At 35.7% G+C, this 23,975-nt stretch overlaps 1 long non-coding RNA gene across 2 annotated transcripts in view; it reads right to left on the bottom strand.

The window, feature by feature from the left end:
• The window catches only part of LOC120525786, a 314,026-nt gene extending 295,224 nt beyond the window's left edge, over positions 1-18,802 (bottom strand). For both annotated transcript variants that reach the window (XR_005633016.1, XR_005633018.1), the window contains exons 1-2: positions 18,068-18,802; positions 10,899-10,968 (exon numbers count right to left, since the gene is read on the bottom strand). This is a non-coding gene — a long non-coding RNA (uncharacterized LOC120525786). The remainder of the gene's footprint in view (positions 1-10,898; positions 10,969-18,067) is intronic.
• Positions 18,803-23,975: the final 5,173 nt, after the last annotated feature.

The raw sequence follows: 23,975 nt of genomic DNA, 5'->3' as shown, positions 1-23,975 counted from the left end.
AAAAATTTAACTGAATTATGTTGTTGACACATAGCCAGTGTAATAGCAAAAAGGTTGATCTGCTTGTTACTTTAAAGATAGATCGGCTTTAATTAAAGGCTAATCAGCATTCAGTTTTAATTAATTGTAGGCAAGTAATTCACATACAGTATACTCAGTTATAGTGTGCAGCTCTGTGAGAAAAGTGGGAAAAATATGTAATATATTATTTTCTTATTTTCTTAACAGCAGTGAGCTGGTGCCCTGCCCAAGGTTTGTTTCCTGCCTTGCGCCCTGTTTAGGCTGGGATTGGGTCTAGCAGACGCCAGTGACCCTGTAGTTAGGATATAGGGGGTTGGATAATGGATGGATGGATAAATTATTATCTTAAAGGATAAGTTAGGTATTTTTCAAGTCAAAGTTATTTCTGCATAATCATGGTACATATTAAAATAACTTTATGTTCTGAAGTGAAGCATTTGACCTTGTCTGTTTATGTGCTTACAGTGTGACTAATGGACAAACGGGTCAATAGGTGAATGAATAAGCATTAAAGTTTACTAAATACGCTCATTTTAAAGCAGCAAATGTTTTGTTTTAAAAAATATGCCTTTCATTTATGAGGCATCCTTGTAATAGCAAAAATAAACTAGATATAATTATTTTATCCTGGATTCTTGAAACAATTTTCCTTCAGGTAAGAATGCATTTCCCTTTCACTTGAATGATCACAGCCCCTATCATGCATGAAGATATGACACCCACCAGTCAAGCATCCAGTACTAAGCTAAATTCTAATTATTATCTTACTGTTGCCTCTGCAATTCTATTTCTTTCAACAGTTATGTTCTGTCATGGCTTGTAATGATAGACAGATGCATGCTCACATCATTTGATTAGGCACTTACTTTTCGCCTGTTAAATTCTGCTTTGTTATACAGTATATATCTTCTATGTGGTGGTGTGCTGGGGAGGCAGCATAAAAAATAGGGATGCCTCACGCCTGGACAAACTGGTGAGGAAGGCAGGCTCTATTGTAGGCATGGGGCTGGACAGTTTGGCAACTGTGGCAGAACAACGGGTGCTGAGAAGGCTCCTGTCATTCATGAAGAATCTACTGCATCCACTGAACAGCATCATCTACAGACACAGGAGCAGCTTCAGCAACAGACTGCTGTCACTGCCCTGCTCCACTGACAGACTGAGGGGATCGTTCCTCCCCCACACTATGCGACTCTTCAGTTCCACCCAGGGGGGTAAACGTTAACATTATTATACAATGTTATTGACTGTTATACTTGCCTTGTACTCTCCACCTTGCATTTTTTAACTTGCACTGCATTTTTATTTAATTAATATTCTTTTTCATCAGTAGGCTGCTGCTGGAGTATGTGAATTTCCCCTTGGGGATTAATAAAGTATCTATCTATCTGTCTATCTATCTATCTATAAAGTGAGATTCATACCAAATGAAAGAAGCATAAAAGAGTTTCATTGTACTTTGTACAAAAAAATAATCAATTTATAAATACATACAGAGACCACGCAAAACTCATACAGACCATGTCACTCTGAGGCCTGGAAGACAGCTTTGTACTACCTGCAGGTGATGGCTGGGGGACAAATGTGCAGAGACAGACAGCATTTGCTGACTATATCAACTATTACCTTGTTTGGAGTCCCTATTAGCTGTACTTCACATGACAAATTACTAGTTCAGTTTGCATGTTTAGTAGAAAAATACCAACTGAGATTGTGCTCCTCATCTGTAGCCACTGACAAGGAGTCAGGAAAAAGAGTAGTATACAGGTTGCCTCTGACCCTGCAGTGAGGGGCAGTGTGTGTCATCACCTGGTGGAAGCATAGTGAAAGAATATAAGTGATCATAAGTCTGCCTTTTTAGTTGCCCAGTTATCTAAAGAACAGAGATAGCAATTCACATTAGGGCATCAACATTCAGTGTCAATAGCAGTGCTTATTGATGACTTTCCATGGTGAATCCATGCCTCTGGCCCTGAAAGATGCCATAGAAAAAGACTAGCGGCAGAGAAAAATCCACAGTCTGCTTTTAAAATGGCTGAATGTCACAGCAATGTTTTGTTTTCTGCCTTTTTTCCTTCTTAGAACAACAGAGATATGTTTGCAATAAGTGTGCAATATGAAGATGTGGATCAATACTATGTAACATTTTTGGCTTAAAAAACAAAAGTATTCAGTACGTTTTAAGGCTTTTTCATTCACCTATGGATCCATGTTAGTCCCATTGTATGCTGCAAAAACAAACAAGGGAATTTTTGCAAATTTATAAAAAAAAAATGCTTTACTGTAGAATTCGGTTCTATGTGCAAATTAATGTATACAATGACTGTGAAGAAATAACTGACTTATCCTTTAGTACACATTTCAATGCAACCACTTCCTATTCTTTTTAAATCAGCAACAGCTTAAAATCTAACATTTACTAGATAATTTAGATAAAATGGTCACATGTACTGTTAAATAAGACATAACTTGAAAGAATGTCTTTAATGATAATTACTTCAGAAATAATTCTGAAATTTGTGAAGCCTTTGAAAGAGCAGATCAAAATACTTGTAATTTAATACTGAAGATGTTTATGAATCAACTATTAAAATAGGCATAATGTGCAAAACTATGTAATTACATTTTTCCATAGATATCCTTCTCATTTAAGAAATGCAATTGCAACATGAAGTTATCTCATAAAAGCTTTCAAATTAAAAAGAAGTATTTATGATGCATCAAAGAACAAGTGGTTAGAACTCATTGATTCAGGAGTCTGGACCTTGAAGATACGTTTGACTGAATGACCTGTTCATTACAAAAGTTTCTATATCTTAAGCTCTGAAATTCCTGGAAAAATATTTTGCTCAAAAGTACAAATAGGGAAAAAGTAAGGCAAGAAAGGACAATGAATCAAAAATTTTGACGAGAGGCTACCATTCACCTCTACACAGCTTGTCAATTCGTCTTCACCTAACAAATGTTACTCAATTAACTTGGGGTATCCCCAATGTGCTAAATTTACACTAATACACTAAAATACATGGTAGTTTGTGTCATAATGTTGCAGGTTCCTTCATAAAGAATTATGTTCTAAAATATATTAGAAACTTACCATTTGCCATCTTGTATCTGTATCCCTTAGTTCTGTTTGAATAACCGATTTAAATGTCAAGTTAGAACTCATCCACTTACTCCTCTCTTAAACACTTCTATCACATCAGATTATTTTCTTCATAGCTCATATCTAGCACTCTGAAACAAGTCAAGTAACTCTTTTCTCTTTTTTTTTCTTAACATTATCTGGTAGTTGAGTCACTGGGCCAGTCGCCCAATGCAGACAATAATTTCAATGCACATCTTTTGGTAATATTAAAAAGGAAAGTTTACAGGAGAATACAATGGTTATTGGGGACTTTAACTACCTGAATATTAACTGGGATAACCTAGCAAACAGCGGAGCACAAGGAGTTTTTAGAAGTAATCAGTGACAGTTTTTTATATATTATGTTAAAGCACTAACATGGGGTCTGGATTTAGTATTTTGTAATAATCAGGATAAATCTGAGTGTGTAGAGGTGATTGAACCACTAGAGTCAAGTTATCATAATATAAAATAGTTCTCAGTGTTTTGGAAGAGTGCCTATGCTATTACTAAAACTGTTACATTTAAGTTCGATAGAGCAAATTTCGAGCCAATGTGGCAAAGTGTAAGGAGGATAGACTGGGATAAGCTTTTAAGTGTGGAAACAGCTGAGGAGCAGTGGAATATGTTTAAAATTAATTTACATATAATGCAGGACAGGTACATAAATAAATTTAGAATTAGTAGGAATTTTTAAAAAATTCCACAGTGGGTCAATAAAGATTTGAAAAAGAAGTTGAAATGGAAAAATGGTCATATGAGACGTATAAGACTAATAACTCCAAAGTGAATTGTAGGGCATATGAGAACAATGGGGGCAACCATTAAAAATTATATTAGGAAGGCAGTTAAACAGAAAAAAGCAGTAAAATAGAACAGTATTTTAGTAGTCAAAGAACAGTCAAGGAGGAGGTGAAGTGCATCAGGAATAGTAAAAGTGAATAAAAAAAAGGCAGACAGGGAAATGGCAGATGCTCTAAACTCACATTTTTCCAAGGTCTTCACATGTGAGGAAGTGGATAATCTCCCAGCAGCAAAAAGGACTAAAATATAATGTACTTGGTGATTTGGAAATTGTAAAGGGAGAAGTACTACTCAGGTTAAATAGGCTAAAATCAAAAAATTACCAGGACCAGATAATATTTATCCTCAAGTTCTTAAGGAGGTTAGCAAGTACATATATAAACACTTGACACATTTATTTATGAAGTCTCTGTGCACTGGGGAAATTCCGAAGGACTGGAAAATGGCAAATATTATCATACTGTAATATATTAATATTAAGAGGAGATATGATTGAAGTGTTTAAAATTATAAAGTGAATTGGTACAGTGGATTGAGAGTGTTATTTTAAAATGATTTCAACAGAACACTGGGACACAGCTAGAAATTTGTTAAGGGTAAATTTCAAACAAGCATTAGGACGTTTTTCTTTACACAGAGAACCACTGACACATGGAATATGTTACCAAGTACTGGGTAGACAGTAGGATTTTAGGAACTTTCAAAACTAGACTTGATTTTACTTTGTAAGAATTAAGTGGTTAGGAATGGCGAGCTTTGTTGGGCTGAATGGCCTGTCCTCGTCTAGACTGTTCTATTGTTATAAAATCTAACAGAGTGATTCTGTGACTAACCAGATTTGTAACTGTTATGAACAGTTTTTTTATAGAAAATATCCTGAATTATTTTGGAATTCACAAATTCAACAGTACATATATAATAATGTTTGAATTTTAATTTTAGTGTTAGTTTTAAGCAGTATTTTTTAATTACTGGAGAGAAAATGTCACAGAATAAATTTAAAATGTGCACATGCTAAGGTAAATCAGATACTCCATGATTATATTATTCTTTGTAAACCGCTAGGATTATAAAATTCCCCTATTTGTTATAACATTTGGGGATCCCCATCTGTGTCATATATTAAAGTTTAAGCCCTGCATTGTTTGTTGAAATTTATGAATGCCAGTACTAGTTTATTTAAATGATGGGTAACTACTTGATGTGTACTCCAATATTTTAGAGGTTCTGTTACTGTGATATTTATATATTTTACATTAAATTACAGAATAAGGCACAATATTGTTTACCTAAATAATAATATTTAAAAGGGATTTCTGTTTTTTCCATGGTATCTAAAAGTTATCGAGTATTGTAAAACATCACTGGTATTAGTATTGAATAAAAAAAATTGTGATAAGCCTACTAGCAAGATCGAACTGTTTGGGCCTTTAAGGTACGAAGTAACTATTCACATTGAGAACACTCAAATAGGGTGACCTTGTTAATTTTCCCTGGAGCTTCGGACACAATTTATTACAAGGCCTGCACCATCCCCAACAATAAAGTTGTAGTTTTACTGTTCTTATTTATATTATGAATTTGTACTTTTCTTTTCCTATTATCATGATAGTGCAATTTATTTTGAATCCCAAGCAATGAACTGGGGATTCATGTATAAAAAATTGCTTAGATTTCATACTAACATTTTGCTTACAATTCTAAGCCAAAAACAGTGTACATGTACATAATTTTCCCCACTCGCTGTCACCTCCCACCAGTAACCATGTAAGGCTTAAAAACTCCTTATTTAAATATTAGTTAATTCAGTTGTGCTTAAATACATGCATAGTCAAGCACAAGTCATGTACGATCTGGAACAAGCAGGAAAGTGCTGGTAATTCATGCACTTGGTATAATTAAAATGCTACCCAGATACATTCCTTATGGTCAGAGTGAGCAGGCCAAGATCAAAAGGTAGTTTGTATCAATTGCTGATTTTTCCAGATATAACTGGCACAAATGACTGCACATTGTTGAGATAAAAGCACCATCACAGAATACAGAAAGCATTTTCATTCAATTAATATAAAAACTAAAATGTGATACTCAAATTTGTCTTACTAATGTTGATGCAATTGGGCTCAACTTTTACAAAAGAAACAGATTATGCACATTTCTGAGCATAAGCAAGTTTTAAACTTTAATTCTATTGTGCAGGGAACAATCGATATAATAGAAAAAATACCATACAAGAGTTAGTCTAAATAGAAGAAAGTGCCAGAAAACCAAAAGAAGCCATCAAAACCAATCTTCTAAACAACATTTTGAAGTTTACAGGAAATCTAACATTGAAAATTCCTAACACTAGCTTGTTTTAATTGTTGCCAACTAATGATAAAATACCATAAGCTGTATGGAGTGGGAGAAGAGGATGTAATATCCCTGGGGAATTCTTTGACACCCACAACTACACATATATCTTCTCTCTTATCACTGGTTTAATTAATTTGTATATAACTCAATATGTACTAAACTAACTGGCATACAGTTACCAGTGTTATTCTGATCTCTTTTTTAGGTGCATTCGCATATAATGCATGAAACACTTATTGTGAAATCTCAAGTCCATATGTCTGTAGGTGTCTACATGAAACAACTCAGCCCACTGCAGTTTTGCTGAGATGTGGCACACTTACTCTTCTAAGAAATTTGTTGGAACACTTCTATTTTCATTCACATATCTTGAACAGATCACTTTGTATGAATTTAAAAAATTTCAAAATCTCTCATTGAAAAGCAATGGCAGATTTGTGTGCTGATCTCTCATAAAATGGTATACTGTGTCACACATGGGTGCATGGGAGGCAGCTAAAGGGCTTGAGTGAAGGCAGTTCTGAGGCATGCCGGGATGTGGAAGAGTGCACTGACTCTTTTTCTCCCTTTTCTGTAGACCGTTCCCAGGAGATTCCACCTGGCTCTCTTGACATCACTTCCGGGACCGAGCCAATGTAAGTAGACCTTACCAGCTCTGGCCCCTCTGACGTCACGTCCGGGCTGAATCCAATGAATGAAGAACATGTGCCCGATCCTTATGACCTCACTTCCTGTCTTCCCCTTTAAAAGCCTGCCCTTTTCCCTCAGTCTCGTTTTGGACTCAGTTGGATGCACATTAGTGCTGTGTATTTGATAAAAACGACTTTGCAGCCAGGATACCATATTATACGGGTAGTTGCCCCAAACCTTTATCTGTTTATGTCTCATTCTTGTGACAACTGTTTCAATGTTACATTGAAAGCAGTTACTTGAACTTATATATTTTGTATTTTTTTCTGTTTTACTTGTCTGAAAGCCACTCAGATGCCCAAATCAAGTGACTCAGATGCTGGCCAAACCATGAGCGTGCAAACAGCTCATAAAGCAGTGCACTTCTCCTGCTGTATTACATAAGTTAACTAATAGTACAAAAAAGTCACTTCTCTGGAAATACATGGAAGTGGAAAGTAACTGTGTAAGCATATATAAGACTGAATTGTCTGAACAATATTATCTACAGGTTATTATTTTAAATACTGATGTTATCAATCTGCATCTAAATGGTGTTTGAATTAATTAATAGCATGAGAAAGTCACAACTGCCCTAACTGTTTAAAAGTTTAAAAATGGACAGTTGCGCTGGAAGGTGGGAGGCTTCACTGGCTTAAGCTCCTGATCTTCTTGCCCATTGTGTACCATTCACTTTTCCATTACAAAATAGATTATTACCTTTTCAAGTTATTATTTATTTCAATAATTTTAACTAATTACTGTGTTTTGGGCTTAATTACTTACTTAATTAATTACTTACATAATAACTCAATTACTTACCACCTACTAGGAAAATGAGGCTGGACCTGGCCAGACTCCAAAATCAGGCTGTTTCTAACAAGTTTGCATGTAGTTTGTGTGAGGAACTTACAGACCTGGGTGCAACTGCTGATCCTAATGTGATGTGGGAGACCCCCCCTTGACAAGACCCTGAAGGTTGCTGAGAGATGTGTTGGTGTTACCAGTGTTCCCAGGGCACTTTGGATATCATCGAGAGGAGTCACAGCACACGACTTGATGGCAACTCCGGTTTGTACCGACACTGAGAAGGATGGCTGAGCTCTAAGGTGCAGATAAGGAGGCGTTTGTTAGATGGTGCCAGGAAAGGTCCTTGCTAGGGTCATCCTCAATAGGACTCCTGATCAGCGACTGGAGCAGTATAGTTTGACACCTAAGAAGTCTTCCATAGATGGCATCCTGCACTGAGGGTTCTCATGGAGCACAAATGCGAATATCGGCAGAGTAAGTTGCTGGATATCTTGGCCAGCCTCTACACTGCTACCGTGAGTGCTGTGCAGAGTAGAGGCAGAACCTCTATATTTTTCCCAGTTGATTCTGAGGTTCGTCAGGGGTGTGTTCTTGCTCCTACTCTGTTCAATGCTTGCATGGACCTGGTGTTGGGCAAGGTTGTGGGGTCCAGCAGCTGTGGGGAAACTGTTGGTAAAGAAGATTCACTGATCTTGATGTTACTGACGATGCTGTGATCTTCCTGAGTCAATGAAGGCTCCGATCAGTGCTCTCAAGAGACTGAGCGAAGAGTCTGAGTGTGTGGGCTTACGAATGTCCTGGATAAAAACCAAGATCTAGGCCTTTAATGACCTATTGGCCACAGCCATCAGCAGTGTCTATATGCTGAGAGGCGACCTTATCAAGAGGTTTACTTACCTCGGCAGTGAAATTCATATCTCTGGTGAGTAGAAGGAATAGGAGTGCATGAGGTGCTCATGACGTCACTGTAAATGGGTTTGTGGAGCTACCAATATCTATGTAAAAGGATGAAGGTCCAAATCTTTAGAGTCCTGGTGCTTTCTGTCTTGCTATATGATTGTGAGACATGGATGTTATCCAGTGACCTGAGATGAAGACTGGACTCCTTCGGTACTGTTTCTCTTCGGAGAATTCTTGGATACTGCAGGTTTCACTTTGTGTTGAATGAGTGGTTGCTCAAAGAGTACCAAATAAGACACATTAATTGCATCGTGAGGGAGTGTCAGTCACGGCATTACAGCCATGTGGTGCGATTCCCCAAGGGTGATCTGGTTCGCAGGATCCCCATTGTTGAGGACCTGAGTTGTTGGACCAGGCCAAGGGGACGCCCACGTAACGCCTGGCTGAGACAGATAGATTGTCATTTCCGGAGGATGGGATTGGACCACGTGTCTGCGTGGGGAGTTGCCAACCAGGATCCCCAGCTGTACCAGTGCATTCTTCCCAACCTGATCTGACCTGACCTGTGTTTTAACTCAAATTAATAGCTAAATGGGGAATTTATTTCAGTTCAATTTCTCTTTCCATAGGGTGATATTGATAGTGATTTTATACTAGTAAAAGTTATTTTGCATTAATAAATATTTTTCAATCGTTAATTATTGGATACTACTCTAATCTTTCAAAAAATTTAACGTTTAAGAAAACAGTTACAGTTACATAACTTCAATTGTACTGTGTATAAAAGATACTGAGCCACCACAGGCCTATTTGTGCTCCATTTTTAACTACATGACTTTGTAAAGTGCTGTGTACAAGCATGTATTTAATATAGTCTTTTAACATATGTAACTGCATTCTAATACTGTTGGTTATGGCTCATTGTGACAAAAAAATGGATTCATAAAAATATAATAATTCATGTTAGGATGAAGTAAATAAATGTAAATGCTTCAAATTTCATATGTAATAACTTAGTCACTGAATGCACCTGAATGTTACTCTACGCATATATTGTCTGACTTGTTTATAAAATGGGAGAGTTTCTAGCTTCCAGTATTCAAAAATTTCCTTCTGTGTGTAAATTTGTAAATCATAGCACGTTATTAACCCCTTCAAAAGAGAAAAAACATCAGAAAAATACCGTTATGTGTTTATTTCCAATTTATTAGATTTTCTTTGTCCTTGTTGTTCTTAATATATTTAACCATTGCCTTAACCATAACTAATTTTTTTCTCTAATTATTTATTGACATTTCTGCTTTCTCTTGCATGTTACTTTCATGTCATCATTGTTTTAAGCAGTATAGAGCTACTACCTGTTCTGTAATTTATCATCTTATTCATGCAGTAAGGTAATACAATGGTTAGTGTTCTTGAACACAGTCTTTCAAATATCTGATATTCCTCTCCATTTTTTACATTCAGATAAACATATCTTTTTCAGAAATATCATATTTATGTAAGAAAGACATAAGTTAAGTAAATGCAAACTGTATGGTGCAAAAGAGGTATTAATGTTCTCAAGTTCTAACCATCAGCAAGTTTTTTGGTTAGCTTAATAACATTTTATAAAGCCTGTCAATTAATTAAACATCCGCCAATGTTAATTCACATTTTTTAGTTTTCAGAGACGGTAATCTACAAAATGGCACATTTAAATCTTTGTATAAATGTTAACATTTTTCATTTTATAAATGCATGTTATGCCATGCATATTTATTTCATTACCAAAATATGGCATACCTAATCTGAGAGTTTAGTAGTTTCAGTTCTTGCTTATCAGTAGTAAAGTTAATCTCCCGCCAGTGCTCTGACTCACATACTGTAGCTTGATTTATTTGCATGGGAAAGCACCAAACTAGAGTAACAAGCTATGTGGGATAACTATGCTTCATTTGAGATTAAACAAGTAAGAATAAATACATACCTATGCAAGTACATGAAAGAAAAGTGTAGTTAACAAAAGATGAGTCAAAATAGAAGATGCAACTTTTATGATGAAATAATTGACCTGAAAATGATTAAACAAACAGACCATATCTGCACTTAACAAAAAGAAAACTATCTTTTCAATACTAACATGGTTCCAATATTTACTGTAAAAGAAACTAAATAAGAGTTTATCTTTTAAATATATGCATCAAAGTAAGAACTACACATTTATACCTACCCATTTCAGAGTGAGGACAAAAACATTAGGAGAAGACCACAGCTTTAAGTGGAGATGTAGAAAGTGGAACCTGCAAAGGAGAAGTTAATAGGAATTTAAAAACTGGGCAGGCCATTAAGAGTTAATGCCCATTTCCCCATACTTCTCCTAAGAACTGGGCTTGTTAATACATATTTACATTTTCAGAATACACTATCAATAGTCAGTCTCAAAAGTTGTTGTTGTAAAGATATTTTTTCAAAACCATTTTATATTTACCTGACAGAGAATACAAACTGAATGGCAATTTTAACTTCACCATGTTTGATAAAATATAAGTCTAAGCACAATAACTTGAACAACTTCAACTACATTTAAATGAATAAATGAGAGAAATTAAGTCTGTCAGAATATGTAATCAACTTATTTTTTGTTATGCCTTGATGCAATAAAACTGGTAGGTATTGATTTGCAGTGTGAGAAAAATGACATACCATCATCCATCCATCCATTTTCCTAACCTAATTATCCAGGGCAATATCCTGAGACAGCTGGAGACATCCAGTAGGTTTTAAAATTAGTCCCCAGGGTCCTAAAAAAAATAATATTTCCTTAGGTTCTTAACATTTAAAGTTAAATGAAAACCTTGAACATGCTGTACAATGACAGATTATTGATAGAGGAAACACTGTCACTGAACACAAAGTTGTGAAAAGGTGAAAAGAAGAGTTTCTGTTATATATTTAGCTGACTAGGAGAGATTTCAGTGGATGTCAGGGCTCTGTCGTAAAAAAAAAAAAAAAATGGAAAAATAAATTGCTCTACACTATACACTAAGATGCACCATGAAATGAAACATGTACATGCGTTGAGGAAAAGCAGGCCTGAATAGACACTGCCTGAAGAATTAACTTCTACCATGTCTTGCAGGATTTCCAGATGGAAATCAGATAAGATGAAAAGAAGGTTTGGCGGAGGAATAAGGACATGCTAGGTCTCTTCCTTTAAAGCATGGGGCAGAGAACTCAGCACTGGAGTTTTGTATGCCTCAAATTTCTAATAAGTAATTGTTGGGATTACAACCAGATACTACATTACATCTTGGGCTCTATAGAATACAATTCTTAGAGATTACCCATAATCTCTTGTCATTAACGCTCATATGCAATCATTGTGAACTAGAATACTAAAGTGATTCATAGTAGATCAAAACCACTTTCCAACAGAGACTAAATCAATGTAGAGTTCGACTTGCAGAAGGTAGCTAAAGCATTAAGACCCAGAGCAGCACACAAAAACTAAAGTCACAGATCTCCACCTAGGTGGAGACATAAACTATAAAAAATATCTGTTCAGAAGCACAGGAAAGTACTATTAACAGGATATCTAGGGGCCGTACCGTGATTAACACAAACCTCTGTTCTCCTAATAAAATCACTTGTGTGTGTGACACTGTGTTTATGTTGCCTTTATTCTGGGCATAGGGATTTTGCAAATACATCCACTTTTACAGTGCTTAGCATCATGATACAGTTGGAATAAACAAATACATAAACCAATAAATTCTTTAATGGCCACTACACATTTTATTTTAAGCAGCAATGCTAATTAGGAAAAAACTTAAACTCTAAAAATGTAATATTATTGTCTTAACAAAAATACCAAAATACCAAATACCAAAATAATAAAATGGGACAAAATGGGAATGCCAAAGTGAGACCCATTAAATCTTTGTTCTAAATGCGACCTTAAAAAAACAGCCAAAGGCCAAAGATCGCAGCCAATAACTATTTTTTCTATGATTTTTTTAGTGTTGAAAAGGAAAGCCAAAAATAATGCAAGACGTAATGGGTAGCCATAAACCAAAAAAAAAAAAAAGAAAAACTAGTTTGCTCACACAAGCATTCCCAAAATCCTATAAAAGTTTCCATTTCAAATGGCCTAAAACAAGCAATGCATTGTGCCACATTTCTTTAGTGCTTAGCACACCTAAGGAAGCTATGTGCTACATGTGTTAAATCTGCCAAAACCATAACATGCCTATGAAATGTCATAGTACATTTCATAAAATTTTTGATAGGCGTTGCATTTAACTGTTTTTTATGAGAACTGAAACAGTTGCTGTTGTGATCATCTGACCCCACCACCCCCAATTAATGTGGCCAGCATAAATGGTTCACTCCTAGATCTAGGCACTGTTTGTGTGGAATGTGCATGTTTCTCCCCATATTCCCATGGCCTTTCTTTCTTTCTTTGGGTTTTATATTTTACTTCCTTATCCTAAAATCTACTAGTTTCGGTTCTACATGATATTGTATGTGACTTCTCCCTACAATGTACTGGAATCTTTCTCAAGGCAGAGCGTAGACACAATAGCTTCTGACCTACAGATATGAGTTCACAAAATGAATGAAATGAGATAAGTAAAAAAAGAAGTATTAGAAATAAATCTGAGGTACTTGTGGAACAATTAAAAATAAGTTGTCAAAGCAATTACTCCCACATTCAAGATTGGTTATTGCATTTTGCCCAATGCTGCCAGGATAGAGTCCAAACCCTATGATCCTGAACAAGTAGGTTTGAAAATAAATGGAATTTAAGCACATTAGAAAAATATAATGACTAATTTAAATGGCTAGGCTATTCTTCAAACTATTTTTTCACAAATGATTATTATCAATATGTAATAATTTGTTTTTTTCTTCCTCTTCGCGTTTTCTCACTTCTGCAGGGTCGGTGTGCTTGATTAACATTCTCCATTCAGCTTGGTCATGCACCTCCTTCTCAGTCAGAACCTTTTTCTTTAGATCATCTTTTACTTTATCCATTCACCTCCCTTTTGACTTGTGTCGCTTTCTCTTCTCCTGTACTTCCATTCTCATCATCTTTTGTCCACATGTTCATTGTTCCTCTTCATCACATTTCCATACCACTTCAACCCACTTTCATGTACTTTTTTAGATATCTCTCCACCTTCTGCTGTATCTTTGACTATCTCAGGTAACAACTTGTTTTATACTGTAAAAATCAAAGATTTTGTCTTTATTTGTATATACATAATATGGAGTATGGAGAAATATACTGTATATTGATGCACAGTATTCTTACAAGTAACAATGCTTCAACTTTGAATATACTTGAGGTAAAAATTCTTTCATGTGCCATCATTTTCTCATTGTGCCTTTTTTAGAACCTAAAACTGACTCTAAGTGAAAATGGTAATTCCTGATGTATAGTTGTATTTTCATGTAAATCTGTTCTCATGTATTGTCACAATAACTTGCAACTTCTAACATATTTGTCTTGAAAGTTCTTTTTACAATGATATTTGAACTCTTTGAGTTTCGAGTATACAGTAGAAACAAAAAGATTTTATTTTCAATGTTGTATTGACTATGACACTATATGCTTAGAATTTATTAAAACTTCTAAAGTAAATATTGTATTCAAGGTCAACTCTTTAGTGTTAGCCCTTTTTTAAATTGTCCCAGTTTTTCATATATCAAGGTCTTCTGATTGAATTTGTCATTCAAGAAATAATTGTTTTTTAAAATGCCTAACTTCTAATCCATTCAATGTGGATCAGAGAGTGCCAGTACCCATTTCAGGAACACTGCAAGAAAGGTGCAATCCAACTATGAATGGGGTACCAATCTAACAAAAAGCAAACTCACCTACACCCACACTGAGTCAGTTTAAAGCTGACAGTTATCCTGCACATATTTGGGAAATGGGAGAAATACTGGATTACCTGGAAAACCAGCAAAGACACTGACACAGACACTGGCAATAGATGAAAACTTCACATAGCCTGTAAGCAAGCTCAAAATTTGAAACAGTGTGCCTCCACAACATCTACTAAAAACACTTCACTTCTCACTACTTATAGCACTGTAGAAAACACAGACAAGAGGAGTCTGAGTACTAATTTCAATATTTTCTCTTTTTATTAAATTTTAAATATATCTCATAAGACATGTTTTTCCCAAAGCAGTTTTGACTTTTACATGTCTAAGTAATTATTTTTTACTGTATTTTTATTATTCATGAGGTTAAAGAAAGTTTGCAATTTTAGAAAATAAACTGTTGCAAGCAATGTCTAGGCTGGAACTATGTGAAAGCAAACCAGTATAGGTGATGTAGATGTTTTGACATGCTAACGGCAGTTTAGGAATTAAAAGTTAAATATTAGTATACTGATAAAGCTGGAGTTTGCATGTTCTCCCTGTGTCTGTGTAGGTTTCCTCCGGGTACTCCGGTTTCCTCCCAAAGTCAAAAGACATGCAGGTTAGGTGTATTGGCGATCCTAAATTCTCCCTATTGTGTGCTTGATGTGTGGGTGTGCGTGTGCCCTGCGGTGGACTGGCACTCTGCCTGGGATTTGTTCCTGCCTTGCGTCTTGTGTTGGCTGGGATTGGCTCCAGCAGGCCCCCGTGACCCTGTGTTAGGATATAGCGGGTTTGATAATGACTGACTAACTGACTGACTGATAAAGCTAGCAAACCATTCATTTGTTGTAAATGTTATTATCCTTTAGGTTAAAAGTAAGAAACCAAGATGGATTTGTTGAAAAGAACACAACTGTTTAAAAATGTGCCTGGGTTGTAAAACCAAGTGTCTATTAACCCTAGATCATAACAGACTAATTAAAATACATCAAAAACTCAAGTCAAAATACCAGCTAAAACAGCAGTCACTCACCTGCACTTTTGCATGATTTTATTTCAGAGTATTTATTTTTTGATCGTCAATTCCATTTCAGCATGTTACACCTGATACCTCAGTAAGCAGAGAAGCCCAGGTCCTGTAAGTTACTTTCTGTTTACTACAATGCATTATACCAACTGTGATGGCCCTGGCATACTTGCTGCCTTATTACACTACCTTTCATGACACTTGGCTACACCTAAGAGAACTGTCTTTATATTATATGAGCTAATTTTTTTAAATTTGAAGGTCATGTATACCTAGTGATAAAAAGACAGTTCAGACAGGGTACTGTCTTCAGAGTGCTTGCTTCTTTGTGTCTAAATTCATCACAATCATTCTGAATGTCTGGCAAGGTATTTCTATACATATATTTCTGATTGATTAATTTCAGCTGTTTTCACTTACTATTGATGATAATATTAAATGATAAGCTTGTGGTGACTAGCAGAAGTACCACTACGAGCTTTCTCAGAAACATAACCAGTGACTAAAGAGAACATAATCCAACACAACACTAATACTGACTGAAGCTTTGAAAAAAAAATGGTCTCCAGACATTTTTTTTGTTTAATATTAAATTTTCTAATTCACCGCTTTTGAATGTGCAATAATAAAAACAATATTCAAACCTCCAAGCAGGTATTATAGTGCAGTGACCAAGACACTGGACTCAAAACCACAAGGTTTCCAGTCCAATCTCACTTCTGACTCACTTTGCAACCCTCAGTGAGTCAATTCACCTGCCTGCTATTCAGCTTTAAACTCGTGAAGTGACTTGAGTTGATGTTCATGTAGAGTGGTGCTATATATATATATATATATATATATATATATATATATATATATATATATATATATATATATATATATATATGTTCTGAGTGGTGGAGCTCATTATCTACACAAACACTAGAACCCTAACTTAAAACAGAGGAGAAAGCATTTCAAATTGAACAAGGAAGGATATGCTTTTTCAAAAAGGATGCTAGGAGCCCTGAAATAAATCTCTGTTTTTAAGTTTAAGTGAATAACCTAATTTTCTTTAGGATATGATACTGAAGATAAGATATTTACATCTTAAATTTTAAATTACTTTGGGATTAAATGGCTAAGACACAACTTGTAGCAAAACAATAGTTTGATTGAATATTTTAAAGGTAGTATCATTAAATGATAAGAAAAATGATAAATGCCAAAATAATAATGTTGGTGGCTCCATGTCCAATGCTTGTCACTGGACATTCTGCTACACTGGCTTTCTGTAACTCTAAACTAAAAAAGCAAAGTGGAAAAATAATGAATTGATGTATTCGGATTCAGCGGGTTAGAAAATGGATGGATGGATAGATGGATGCATGCAATTCAATTTTTTGAATGGAAACAGAAATAATATATGGTTTCAGTCCCATATTTTAAATCTGGAAATTAATATGAGCTCATTACTAAATTAATTCGTCCTGATAATGGTTGTGCTTCGCTAGTCCTGTGATTTCAAAAGCAAACTAAAAACAATCAAATCATGGCACAGTTTCTGTAGTAAAGTTCTGCTTAATTAAATCACTGGGATTTCCCAGAGACTTATAAAAAGAAAGACACTTTTACTAGCAAATACATGAAACTCAGCAACATAAGATTGTGAAAATTTAGGGAATCCCCAAGCCTTTGCGAGGTTTATTTGTACAGCAGCTCTGATTGTCCTGATGGATATACTCACCCATATAAGAATCACTTCATACCGTGATCATACAAGTATGTATAAAGGGTTGTAAAAAGTTCGGGTACTGGTGTTGATTCAGACAAGTGACGTCTATGGGCCCGGGTAACACACACACACACACACACACACACACACACACACACACACACCAAAGTGTTCTTCTGTGAAATATCAAAAAGGAAACAGGAAGCTTTCTTACTTCTGAGTTAACTTGTCATCTCTTTATCCTTACACCACATTACTTCCTCTTACACAAATCTTACAAACTAATCTCATTCAAAGGAACTTCCCTTTAATTATCAAAAGCTTTTAATAGTTTTATTTGAAAAAAAAAAAAGTCAAAAGCTGTCATTTTTATTTTTTATACATTAATAATGCCATGAGTATCCCTTCCCTTAAATGAGATATCATAAGTACCTTGTTTCGCTCCGCGCGTTCATGTCAGCAAAACTCATGATGGTTCTTTTTAAAAGCGACCTATGAAAAAGGTTTATAGTATCCGTGGTGAGCGGCTGCGGAGGTCAGTCTTAAAAAATATACAAAATCTAATGCTGTACCAAAACATGAGGCAGGACAATCCAAGTTGCCAAACAGTTATTGCTACAGAGAATAGTCTGGCGTCCCGTTCGGAGAAGGTTCCTGCTCTTCGCTCTTTGCTCATCGCGACTATGCCCGCGAAAAGCTAAATTTTGAAAATGTGTGACATATTAATATTATGACAATCAGTATTAATTACGATAATAATGATGAATAAAACACTTACCGTGTGACCAGTCACGTCCATCTCGGCAGCTGTCAGTAAAGCGCGAAGATGTGGCAGGAGTCTAAAAGCTGCTTTGACCGCCCAAGCAAATTTTTGAAATAGTTTTGTTCCCTTCACCGTAATTAAAATTTATTTTTAGGCAGCCCGTTCTTGAGGTGGTTTTGTGGAATATGTAGTCGGCGTGTCAAATTACTGCTAATTTTTTTCACTCATTCAATATTCCGTGGTTTGAGCTTCTGCGCAGTCACACCCGCCCGCCTCGCCTTGTGACACAAGTGACACTCAATTCATGAATCAGGCCTGCGGATGGAAACTTCACTCCTGCGCTTCAGCTTTAGGCGCGCGCGCGCTGCTTTTATTTGAATCGATTTTTCTTCTTTTCTTGATATCCGTTAAGAACCGCTGCCTTTCCTGTTGCCTTAGTTAATGAGAGCTCATGGTTTTACTTCAGAAGGGATCTCCATTTCTACACCTTGGATATTACAGTAGTAAATTCAGTTCCTTCATGTGTACCGGTTGGTGGATTGCAGATCATTTTTTTTCCCTCTTGAATGCTGCAGTACATTTAGCTTTTTAATATCTCATCACTTCAAAAACCGTGGGCTGTGGCCTGACAGCGCTTTCCGTTTGTTGGATGACGCCGTCCATACACTTAAAGTTTGCACCATTCTCACCTCATTCCCACACCGGCCACAGCGTCTTTCGTAGTTCAGGTGCACCGATCAGTGATCAGCCTTGTGCCCTCGATGACTGCAGTTACAGCTGCCGAGCTGTAGTGTTTTAGCAAATATGGGAAGTGTAGCAAGCACTAAGAACACTGTGGTTAATTGCAGATGAACAGTTAATCAAATCAAAAATCATGTGGGTTATGGGATAAGTACTGGACGCTAACTGTGCAGCTGATGAATAAGAATATGCTGGCTACTAATAGGTTCAATAATGAATATAACTGTGCCTGGATGTCGCCTTTTGGAGTGCAAGAAGCTGCATCTTAAGTTTTCATTTTAGAAGTATTACTGTAGTTGCTCGCTTGTAGTTCATTTGCACCTACATCTTAGATGTTATATTTAGGTTTTAAGTATATTTCTATGTGTGCATCTTTTATGCAGTATATTATTTATTTTTTCACTTTTCTATGAAACACTTTTATTTAGCCCAAAATCACACAAAGAATGCCTTTAATAAGCTTTTCAACAAATTATCTGTTATGTACAGTAAGCCAGTGCTCTCTTCAATTGCAGTCAAAGCCCATGACTGATTGCAGTTTCAGTTTTTCTCCATGAACAATACCCTCTCAAGAATTAATTGCAGTTTCATTGTCTACCCCAAACCAGTGACAGTTTCGTTGCTCACTAACCAGTCATTCCTACAGACTACTGCAGTTTTACTGGCTGCTGATGAAGGGTTCAGTTTCAGTAAGGTAACACACTGCTGTAGAGAACTGCTCTTGAATGAGTGCAGTTTGAGTAATTTAAAACATTGTAAACAGAGTCTGATGTCTCAGCTTTGCACCATACAATTCTGTAATTGTTTGGTACCCTCACCTATTGTGTTTTATCCACTTTTTCGTGATCAGACCTGCTTCCTAACTTTTAATTTAGAGAGCATTTCTGTACTGTAACCATAGCTTAGTAAAGAGGAGACCTTAAATTCATAAAATAAAAAGCTTCTTAGTGGGTCTTCATGTTCTTCAGTGGTTTTTGGTTTCACTTAACATACTTAGTTAAAATGACATATTATTTACAAATAATTGTTAGAATAACAACCTTAGACAGAGACAAGTGCTACTATATATAACAGACATCAAAGCCATGCCTTCTATATCTATCTACCCATGAACTTATGAACTCATTGATTCTGTTTTAGGGTCACAGGGAGCCAAAGTCTATGCCAACAGCAGTATTTGGGAGCAAGGCAAGAACCAACACTGGAAGAAAGAGCAAATAATCTCAGGGAGACACATGCACATACCAACACTCAAGCCTGAATCTGAATCTGAATCCCCATCCAACCTATTCTGCACATCTTTGGTTCATGAGTGGAAAACCAGAGTAAGTGTGTTTATGGCACCTGCATATTTCGCCATGTTTGTTGTTTTTTACTCCAGTCAGTGCTGTCCAAGGCTGTTTTCTGTCTTGTAGCTGATATTGGCAGACAAGACTCAGGCCTGCTTCAGCTCTGCCTTAGGCAGGTTCAGAAAGTGAATCAAAATCAGGATTAAATATGGCACTATCTATGGTACTGCCACTTTTTTAAGAGAGTGGGACTCGAAATGAAGATTCCAAATGTCTCCACATCTTTTCTGCATAGCAGCATTCGGTAATACTGGTGTGAAATCTATTCATATTTGGATTTTGTGCTTATTTATCTTCCCTTCCCATTTTATATTGTCTATCCTATTTGCTTCTAAAGTGCTTCTATACAATATCTAGTAATGTACAGTGACAAGTCCATTACAACTACTAGGTTATTGTTTGAAGGTTTTCCTTTCAGCATAGTAAACTTTATTTTTTTACCTTAAACTTTTTCATCATGTATCTATCCCATTTTGTACATGTATACCTTTAAGTATTTAGGTATTTGTTTGTTTGTTACAATTGTTTTAATCAGTTGTATCAGATTAAAAGAGCACCATAGTGGGACAGGGGTTAGCACTGCTACCTCAGTGGTCCAGCAAAGTTCAAATCCTAACCCATTTGCTGCCTACACATTGTAGATTAACTGGTGAGTTTCAATTTGCCTTGTATGAGTGATGTAGTTCTGTGCAAGTGTGCCCTGTGGTGACTTTATAACCTCCCTGGTATTCATCTGTGTTTAGTGCTGCTCAGGATCTAACATTGTATTAAACAGGTTCAGAAAATAGTGTGGAGGAGAACGTGAGAGGAGGTCCATGGGTCCCAAAACTGGTGTGGATTTTGATTTGGGTTAGGGGTAGAAAGAAAAGGGTGGAAAGAGAAAAGTGAGAGGTACTCTGATGTCACCTGCAAAGCAGGTAGGGATTGTAAACCATTCAAGAAGGCCCAGATGGGTATCAGAGATTACTCTAGTACTCTATTCTGTTACTTTACACCTTCAATTCTCTATTTTCCCTATACAATGCCAATGTTTTCTAATTTTCTTATAAATATTATTGGCTTATATACAGTAGTTTTATATGGTTATTATTGCATATTAATCTATTTGTCAGAAACTCTTTAATGGCTCTGTTTGAACTAATATTTAATGGGATAAAACAATGTAATGATACTGTGATTTATCAAACTTTGCTACCTGCACATCGACTTATTTTACTTAATTGGAAGAATCTTAACTGCCCCTCCATGACTCAATAGGAATTCATTTGACAGGAATGGTGCAACACCTTTTCAGAATTTGGCAACACTTTATTTACAGTAGGATGCTTTAAAATAAGCTTGCTGGGTCTCTGCCTCTGCTCCTCTTTTTAATCTATATGCTGTCTCAATTCTAATCACTAGTGAAGTGCTATAAAGTACTCTTGAAATCTTGTGTACAGTCTACTTCTATTAAATGCAGTGATTGCTTCCTCCTAAAATTCCAGCATATTTGTAATTGTTGCTTGTCAACAAAGGCACAGAACTGAAACAATCTTTCCTGCTCAGCTGTTAACCTTCTTTCCAAAATCCAGCAACATGTTCACACTGAAATTTATGTCATACATCTTGTGAGTAACTGTTCACACATTCATCATTATTGCAATGTGTCTTGTAAGTCTGCCACTATTACTTGCAGTACTTGCATTACTTAAGTACCTCACTTACTATTCCAGTTATTTCATCATCAACTTCATTTATCATCACTCCTAAAAATAATAGTGAATATAATTTGTACACTTTAATTTTTATATTTCTGTTAAATCCTTGCCAATTGAGAGCTAACAAGAATTCGGTGGTATTTCTGTTAATGCTCAAAAGCAGCATTTTTTCATTAAGGGTAGGTGGGGTGCTGACCCCATCCCCCAGCAGATGGCATTGAAGTGCAACAATGTTATAAGTAGGAAACTTGCCTCAATAATTTAACATTTTTATAGTAAAATAGATTTAATAATTATATTTTTACAAATTTTCCATGATATGCTCAATACGATGTCTAGAAAATATAGAAAAATATATTTTTTTGGAATGTATGAAGTTTTCTTTGTCCCTGGCGACCTTAGCCTGTTTCAGAGTTGCTTGGGACAGCCCTTCACCCTTCTTTGTTTTCAGTATACATTACTCATTTGTGACAATAAGCAGCCTGAACCTTTCAGTTCTGTCTTCAAAGCTTGAAGTCTTCAGATCTTTCAAGTGACCTATTGATTTTTTTGTTGTGATGCAATTTATAGGGTGCATAAGTTTGCACATCTCACTATTTTGGAGCTAGTGTCATTACTATCATAAATTATATTGATTACTTGTGCACAATATGGTTTAGCTGTTCTTCCATTAAACCGAATTTGGACATTTCTGAATATTCATTTACATTTCTGCTTTCTTTGTTGCATATTTGATATTGATGTTAATATATCTTTTAATAAGATCCTTTGGTATTTATACTACATGACAAAATTCTATGTTGATAGATATTCACTTTGTGAAATTTTTATGGCATTTTTTTATCTAATATTTTAATTGTTAGCCATTGTAAAATTTAATGTCTTTCTTTTTTCCTCACGAGAGGTTTACTAGAAGCTGTATCCTTCCTTTGCAGTCCTCCATTTTCGCTGCTGCTGCTCTAATGTATCACAGTTCCTTCAAAGCAGCTCCATTGATCATTGCTCTGCTGGATCCACTACCTACACAATGAGGCTCTGCTTCCACCACACAACACTCATTTGGGATCCAAAGCAAAACAATCGGCAATCAATCAGTCAGCCAGCTCATCCAAGCCAGAATCCTCAAAAGTCACTAGTGGCCTCATACCATTGCCAGTGGATTTAAGCAATGGAGTGGATCTCTTTAGTGCTGCTTTTTAAGTGTTTGATCATTTCTTTCACACACTCACATACACACAATCTGCAAAGTCTCTGCCCCTCCTGACAGCATCTTACTCCCAGGTCCATTTTTGCCCAAGCAGAATGTTCACTCTTAAAAATAGCACTTATGCTCTTATACAGTAGGTTTTTTTTTTGTTTTCATCTAAAGATAAGATAAAAAAAGCCATCCCTCGAGAATTCTTGAAAACACAACAGATTTCAAATTACTGCTGACTTACTGTACACAGCATTACAGATAACATCAGGCTTTTGTGCTCTTCTGCCATTTGAAGGTTTTTTTAGACTTCTGCTTGCATCACAAAAAAATTGATGCTTAAAAAGTCAACACAGAGATATTATAGGTCTGATGAAAACAAGTGTACATTAAGAACTGAATCAAATTAAAGATTATACAAAACACGAGTGCTCGAGAGGGCATATTTTCACTGACATTAATATGAATAATTGTGTCCAGCTCAAAAAGAAATATACATCAAAGTGTTTTGCATGCTAATAAAAACAGAAGTACACCCTAAGCATCAGTGCTGACCTGTCTTCTAGCTACTGAAACTAAAAGCAAAAGAATTCAAATAAGTAACTCTGTGTTTCATAAGTAGATAACTTGTTCATATTAGTTTACTTCTGAAATAGACAATCTAAATCTTTTTAATAACTAGCTCAGTATTTGAAAACTGAAAACACGTGGGAATACACAAAGTTTACTACCATTTATTCTAAATATCAACATGACAAAGACCAATTAAGCAAACTATAACCAAAACGTGTACATGTTCATTTTTTTTGAACATACTGTTTAAATCATCATGGTCAAGGATGGAAAGAATATGTGAAAGTGAAAAATCATTTTGTGTGTTTTTACTGTATCTTGTACAGTCACATTGATTTACTAGATTACCATTTTTTAATAGATTCTAC

This window comes from Polypterus senegalus, chromosome 3, assembly GCF_016835505.1.
Source record: "Polypterus senegalus isolate Bchr_013 chromosome 3, ASM1683550v1, whole genome shotgun sequence".
Classification (NCBI taxonomy): Eukaryota; Metazoa; Chordata; class Cladistia; order Polypteriformes; family Polypteridae; genus Polypterus; species Polypterus senegalus.
The sequence above is the reverse complement of the archived record's forward strand: the minus strand, read 5'-3'. Positions and strand labels throughout refer to the sequence as shown.